Source organism: Poecilia reticulata, linkage group LG6, assembly GCF_000633615.1.
Source record: "Poecilia reticulata strain Guanapo linkage group LG6, Guppy_female_1.0+MT, whole genome shotgun sequence".
Lineage (NCBI taxonomy): Eukaryota > Metazoa > Chordata > Actinopteri > Cyprinodontiformes > Poeciliidae > Poecilia > Poecilia reticulata.
In genome coordinates this window covers 4,175,704-4,182,544 of record NC_024336.1, presented here as the reverse complement: position 1 = coordinate 4,182,544, position 6,841 = coordinate 4,175,704, and the positions used below count along the sequence as shown (strand labels likewise).

At 37.5% G+C, this 6,841-nt stretch overlaps 1 protein-coding gene and 1 long non-coding RNA gene across 5 annotated transcripts in view; one reads left to right on the top strand and one right to left on the bottom strand.

The window, feature by feature from the left end:
• LOC103465763 (integrin alpha-11-like) overlaps positions 1-6,841 on the top strand; it is a 127,400-nt gene that overhangs the window by 16,579 nt on the left and 103,980 nt on the right. The window lies entirely within an intron of this gene.
• On the bottom strand, positions 4,708-5,055 carry LOC103465762 (uncharacterized). Its single transcript, XR_533844.2, has 2 exons — positions 4,860-5,055; positions 4,708-4,788 (listed from the first exon to the last, which is right to left on the bottom strand). It is a non-coding gene; the product is annotated as an uncharacterized LOC103465762 (long non-coding RNA).

The following is a 6,841-nucleotide window of genomic DNA, read 5'->3' as shown; positions in this document are numbered from 1 at the left end:
CCTGATAAAAATCTATTTATTTATGTCATCACATGGACTTATATAAAGTTTTATACATTTTCTTTTGATATATTTATTATTGTTTTTCTTCTTTAGATATTAGGTTGGCTTAGAATGATTCCAAATAATGTACAGGAATAACCTGGTGCGGTTACATGTCAATAATCTGGGGGGGCCACTAGGRGGGCCAATCAGATGACAGGGGGGGCACTGGCCCCCCTTGCCCCCCCTCTGGCTCCGCCACTGTTCTTTTCTACAAAGCGTTTTACAGTCATTGGTCAAGAACACGGGAGCTAGAATTCTGATTGGCAGAAGACATCTTTGTAGACGGAGCTCTTTAAGCCCGGAGACTACAGTTTGGTTGAGGCGGACCGTTTGGTCAAAAGCCGGAAATCCGGCCCCCGGCCTGAGCTCTTTAAGCCCTGGATAGCAAATACAAGAAAATGGTGAAAAATTATAATGTAGCCCTGAATGGATATAAATTGTGTGACATGTCAATGACATATTGAAACAATACCACAGCGATTTTGTGCTGTAATCAAATGTAAAGGTGGTCCCACAAAACCGTAGAGCAGGGGTCCTCAAATCCAGGCCTTGAAGCCCACTGACCTGAAACTCTTAGATGTGTGCCTGGTTCAATATACCACAATCAATTGGATCCTCTGAAAACGACCTCGTTATTTGACCCAGGTGAGCTAAACCCTGCAGAACACAAACACACCTGGATCTGAGGGGTCCTACATTAGTGTGTGACAAATTTTGTAGCCATCAAACAATCTACTGACAAAGAATAAACCATCTACTTCTACTAATCAACATGAAAAGGTAGGAAATAATCCGAAAATATTCAGCAATCTTATTTGAATAATTGCTTAAGTTTTATTTTATTCATTCATTTTCTAAATCTCGTGTCAAAAAAAATTCTACTTCTGATTTCTTTCTCATCTTAGAGGAAAAGGAATGAAGTTCTACCTTCCAGCTCCAAATTAAAATAACAACTTTCATATGTAAAAATACAATATAGGTTGAGGTTTGCAACCAGCAAAGTGTTAGCAGTCCAGCCTTTTACCTTTCTCCCTTTGTTGAGGGAGCTTAGGCCTGTACTGCTCCAAAATATCTCCTCATATGGATGAATTGATCCCAGCTGGGACCAAACATGAAAGTAATAGCTAAATACTGAAGTTATTTCCATGACTGAGTTCCGTAAGATTCTCCAGTTTCTTGGAAGAACACAGAATAATTCAGATAAACCTGTTGGGTGAAAACATGAGAAATGGATAACAGACGCTGTTGATCGGACTGAACCATGTGAGCATCATACGGCTAACCTGTTCTGGTTCAGATTGTTTTCAAATTCTTCAGAATTACATTCGAATCTTTAGCTTCTAAAGTCCCCCAACTTCCATTTTATGAATAGTTCCTATCTATTTAGTCATTAGCAGTCAAGTAACTTAAGAAGGAAACTGGTTGCACTCAAAGAAAAAAGGGYGTTGAATATACCACACACCACACTTTTCAGTTTATTTGTAAAACATTTTTTGAATCATGTATAATTATATAACACTTTGTGTTGGTCTTTCACATAAAATTTATATTTATGCTTGTAATGTGACAAAATATAGACAAGTTGAAGGGGTATGACAGTGTAAAACCCTCAAATACCCATCTATAGACATTTCCACACAAAAGGCCAGAAATATCCTCCAAGCTAGTTGGACACTTTGAAATACCTCACACAACACTGTTACCATATCAATGTTCAATTATTCTAATAAGAGCTATAAAATGAGAGAAGAGTATTTACACTGTTATATTTCTCAGTTATTAAAGGAAAAGAGAATCACAGAATGTCGGGTTTATCAAACAAAGACAAAAGCAGCTTTCTTTAAAAAAAATAAGTAAGGCCTTTGGTGTGTTCCTCCGTGCAAYCTGGAGTCAAAACTAACATACCGAAGAGATCTGGAAACAAATAGAGAAAAAGTTTATCAGCAAGTTGTGCAATACTGCCACATTTTTAGACAGGGCTACAGTCCTCCAGCCATGCAACATCTTTATGCCTTTGACATCTCAGGTAAACAAGTGGAAAGTATTAGTATGTCATGAGTTCAGCTAAGCCTTATGTCATGATGAAGTGCTGCATGTGGGAACGGTGAGCTCTAGCTTTTCCATCTGCTCCAGTCCCAGTTTCCTACTAAAATGAGCTACATTTGCATTCCAGCATTCAACTATGATCTTATTCCTCCCTCCTCACACAGAAAATCATCCTTTTTCCACTTCCTTTGTAATACACGTTTGTTTTCAGCAAAAGGATATTTTTTTAAAATCTCATTTTGTTTTGTCATGTATTACTTTGAAGTAATTTTTTTTTTGGTTAAAACTTGTATTATAGGAGCCTTGATTAATGTCTTCAGACAATTTCTGCAGTTCCATCAGGAACTGAGGACTTACATCTGATGTGAATAATTTGTTTCTGTGTGCTGGCCTGGTCATTAGTCACCTCCTTGTTCATTGCCTCTAACAACCTGCTTTGCTATAACTAACTCATAGGTACTTTAACAGAGCAATTCCTTCCTCCTAAGGTTATCTCTGCCTTAGYGAATCTTCTGAGGCTTTCATAATCAGAATCTATGAACTTAGGTAGAATTTATTTCTTATGCTCCGTTCATCCATGAGATAGCCAAGGACCAGAATTCACTTACTCAAGATAAAGCCACAATAAAAATCTGTGTGGAAAAAGTCCAGCTCACAAAACGCTTCTCCCTTGGTCCTTCAGCTGTCCCTTGGCGCTAGTGCGCATTTAAGTTGTTGCACTTTTTAGACGTTTTTATCCCCAAAACAGCTCACCAAAGTTCTTCTTCTTCTTCTTGTCAGTTTTACTGGCGGTTGGCAACAAACTGTTAGTTGCATTACCGCCACTTACTGGTATGGAGTGTGGCTCATGATGSTCTAAATATTTATCCATATCTATATATACATATATTCTATCATAAATTCTACCTAAACATACACTCACACATACACACGTAAAAACACATACGTGCTTATGCACAACTTTGTATACCATTCTTCTATATTATGCACACATTCACAAACACAGTTACTATAATCAAATTCTATGAAATAATTTAGTTTTCTTTAGAAATTGAATCATTATTTGCATATGTTTACTCCCCAAATTCTTCCTCAAAATATCTAATAAATTAACCTTTTCTTTAATACTTTCAAACTCTCTCTTCATAYATCTTCTCTTTTTCATATGACATTCTAATGTAAGATGCTCTATATTTTTATATTTATCACAGTAATCACATTTGCCAGTTTTGTGCTTTTGAATTTTAAAAAGTGAATAATTAAGTCTTGTATGCCCAAATCTTAACCTTGCTATTACTCTTTCCTCCTTTCTATTTCTTTCTCCTACAATCTTCTGAATTTTATAAAACCATCTTCCTGTTTTATCTTTATCCCTTCTTTTTTGCCATACTTTCTTCAGTTTATCTTTAACAATACTCTTTCCTTCAGATTTACTTGTTTTAACTGTAAAGCTAATAGGATTCTGAATTATCCTCTTTGCCATTTTATCTGCCCTCTCGTTTCCTTCTACTCCARTATGCGCTGGAACCCACACAAATATAACTATTAAACCCATGTTTTGTATTCTGAATGAAATATGAAATATTTCTAATAAAACGTTCATTCTACTATCTGATTATATTTTAAACTTAATAATGCAGAGCTTGAATCTGAACATATTGTTTTTAATGGTTTTATGTCTTCTACCCATTGCTAATATTGCCAACATTTCTCCTGTGTATACTGATAATCCATCTGTAATTCGTTTTCCTATTTTTATATTGAATTCTGGTACTACAAACACTATTCCTATTTTCTCAGTTATTTTTGATGCATCTRTATGAATTTGAAGATATTGATAATGTTAGGATTTGAGTTTTCTGTGTTTATTTTGGGTTTTTTCTGGGTTTATTGTGATCCTGTTCCCCTCTGTCTGTCCTGTCTGCTCCCTAATTGTTTCCCAGGCGTGTCTCGTTTCCTGATCACCCTCCCAGTGTATTTAAACCCACCTGTTGGGTTTGACTGTTGTCGGGTCCTCATCTTTGTCACTGTCTAATGTCAGTTGTTGTCGTCTCACGTCTCTGCTCTCCAGTTGAACTGTAAAGTCCTGGTTAGCGTTAGCTCTCGTTTTCAGTTCTGTGTATCAGTAGCTACAGGCAATTAGCAGTGCGCTAAACTTTCTGCCGTGCTGCCTGTGTTGGACTGTTTTGAGCTTTCATCATTAAATTCATCATTTTCACTACAACCTGGGTTCAGCCTGCATCTCTCCTCAACACCTCAAACCCACTTCATGACATAATTACTTAAATTTAATTGCACTGAATAACTATCTACAATGTATGATTTATCTTGTTTCTTTTCCATTATTGACATATCTACTATTGCTTCTGGTAGAATCCAGGGTGGTATAATTGATATTGGTGTTTGACTAATTTCTAAACTATTCATTTTAAATTTTTCTTTTCAATTGTTCATCCAAARCTCATTTCTTTTTCCCCAACATGGATTTAAAATGTCCAGAGTTGGATGATCAAAGTTACTGCCTTGCAAATTTAACCAATAATTTTGTTCTTAAATCTGTCATGTCGATATTAATTTTCCGAACCCACATGCAAGAACACGACCAGAAGAGACGAATAAAAGTACAATTATGGTTTATTGAAGTCAGGGGAAAATGGAGAGGGGGAGAATACTGGAACGGAGGACCAGGTCGTCTTACTGCCGATGARAGACACGAGGTTAGAAACTGCGAGGAGACTGTTGTCCAGAAATAATCAGAGAATGCTTACTTGAGAAGGGTGGAGTGATCAGCTTGRGTTTGTGTGAGTATGACTCGATGGAGAGCGGACAGTGATAATTAGCGGCCGGAGTAGCGGCGTAGGTTTCTGTTCTTGTAGCATCTTTTCTCCGGTGAGCACTCAGGCGATGAGAAGGAGCGGAGCTGCTGCTAATATCCAAGACCCACGCCTTCTAAACAAGCTGCAGGTGTGCGCCCGGGTTGAACCTCGCCGCTATCCAGGGGTAGCACATGGGTGACATCTAGTGGATGTCACGAGGAATAACGGTTCCAGAGACAAGTGAAAAATAAAAACTAAAACTAAAGAAAACAAACTAAGAAATAAAAGGGGAAAAAACACAGACCCTGACACTAACGGCATTTCTCCCAGTTCTATTTCTAATGCTGCAGTCGGTGTGGTTTTGAATGCTCCAGTAATAATCTTAGTGCCTGAAGTTGAATAATGTCTAATTTAACCAGATGTGTTTTAGCTGCTGAACCATAAACTAGACAACCAAAGTCTATGTTAGATCTTATCATTCCAGTGTAAATATCTGTTTTAGTGATTGTGTATCTGCTCCYCAGTCACTGCCAGCCAAGCATCTCAAAATATTCAACATTTTCTTACATTTATCAACAATTTTTTGAATATGTATATTCCATTTTAACTTTTCATTAAACCATAGCCCTAAAATGTTATTTTACCTGTTCTAATTCTTGGTTATATAATTTTAATTTTAATATCATTACTTTCGTTTTATCAACTGAGAACTTAAATCCCCATTGCAACGCCCATTTCTCTATTTCAATAATAACCTCTTGTAATTTCTTTACAATAAAATCAAAATTGTTCCCTCTTTTCCAAACAGCTCCATCATCTGCAAAAATGAACAACCCAGGTCTTTTCCAATATCTTTAAATACGTCATTTATCATAATTGAAAACAGTAATGGATTTATAATACTCCCCTGTGGAGTTCCATTTTCTACAATATATTTTCCTGAGATAACTTCTCCAATTCCAACTTGTATTTATCTATTTATTCAAAAGTCTTTAATCCATTTAAATATTCTCCCTTTAATACTCAATTTATGTAATTGAATTAATAATCCCTCAACCCACATCATGTCATAYGCTTATTCTATATCAAAAAATACTGCCACTAAACTTTCTTTATTTACTTGAGCTCTTCTAAGCTCACCAAAGTTCCAGCACTCTCCATCGAGTCTTTCTCTTCTCTCTCGGTCACTTTAGTTAGTCCCGCCCCTCAGTCAATCAGAATTCAGGAAAAGTGTAATCACCCAATAGCAACTGACCTTAGGCAGAACAACCAAAAGAAAAACATACACAGCACTATAGTCTCACACCTCGTGTAGAGCTGTTCATTACATACAAACTACCCAGTGGCGCAACTACCGTGTTTCCCCGAAAGTAAGACAGTGTCTTACTTTCTTTTTATCCCCAAAAGCCCCACTATGTCTTACTTTCGGGGTATGTCTTATATTGGAAAAAAATTGTCAAATTTTTTGTTTTAACCATAAAATTCACATTTATTAACAACCTGAACAGTATTGTATTATGGTATTTTAAGCAGGAGGCGGCAGTGACAAGTGCAGGGGACGGCGCGGTGACGTATGGAGAGGGAGACGGTGTGGACGTGGGCAGGAGGCGGCGCGCAGCTAGATGAGAGGGAGGCGGCAATACCCCCGTGTTTCCCGAAAGTAAACGGCTTATATTAGCCGACCCCCCTGAAACCCCGATACGTCTTACAATCGGGGGTGTCTTACTATCGGGGAAACACGGTACACATTATTTAGGTGGATGCGAGAACGAGTTTCAAACTTTGCGCCTTCATTTTTCTTCTCTCTTCGCTGCTCCATCTGTCTACGCCCTCAGCCAATCAGTAAAAAGCAGCGAAGCTTGGTGTTCCCGCTAAATCCTGAATATACCCAATTTGGGTTGTCTTGGAGTTTTTATCGCAACCTGTGGGGTTTT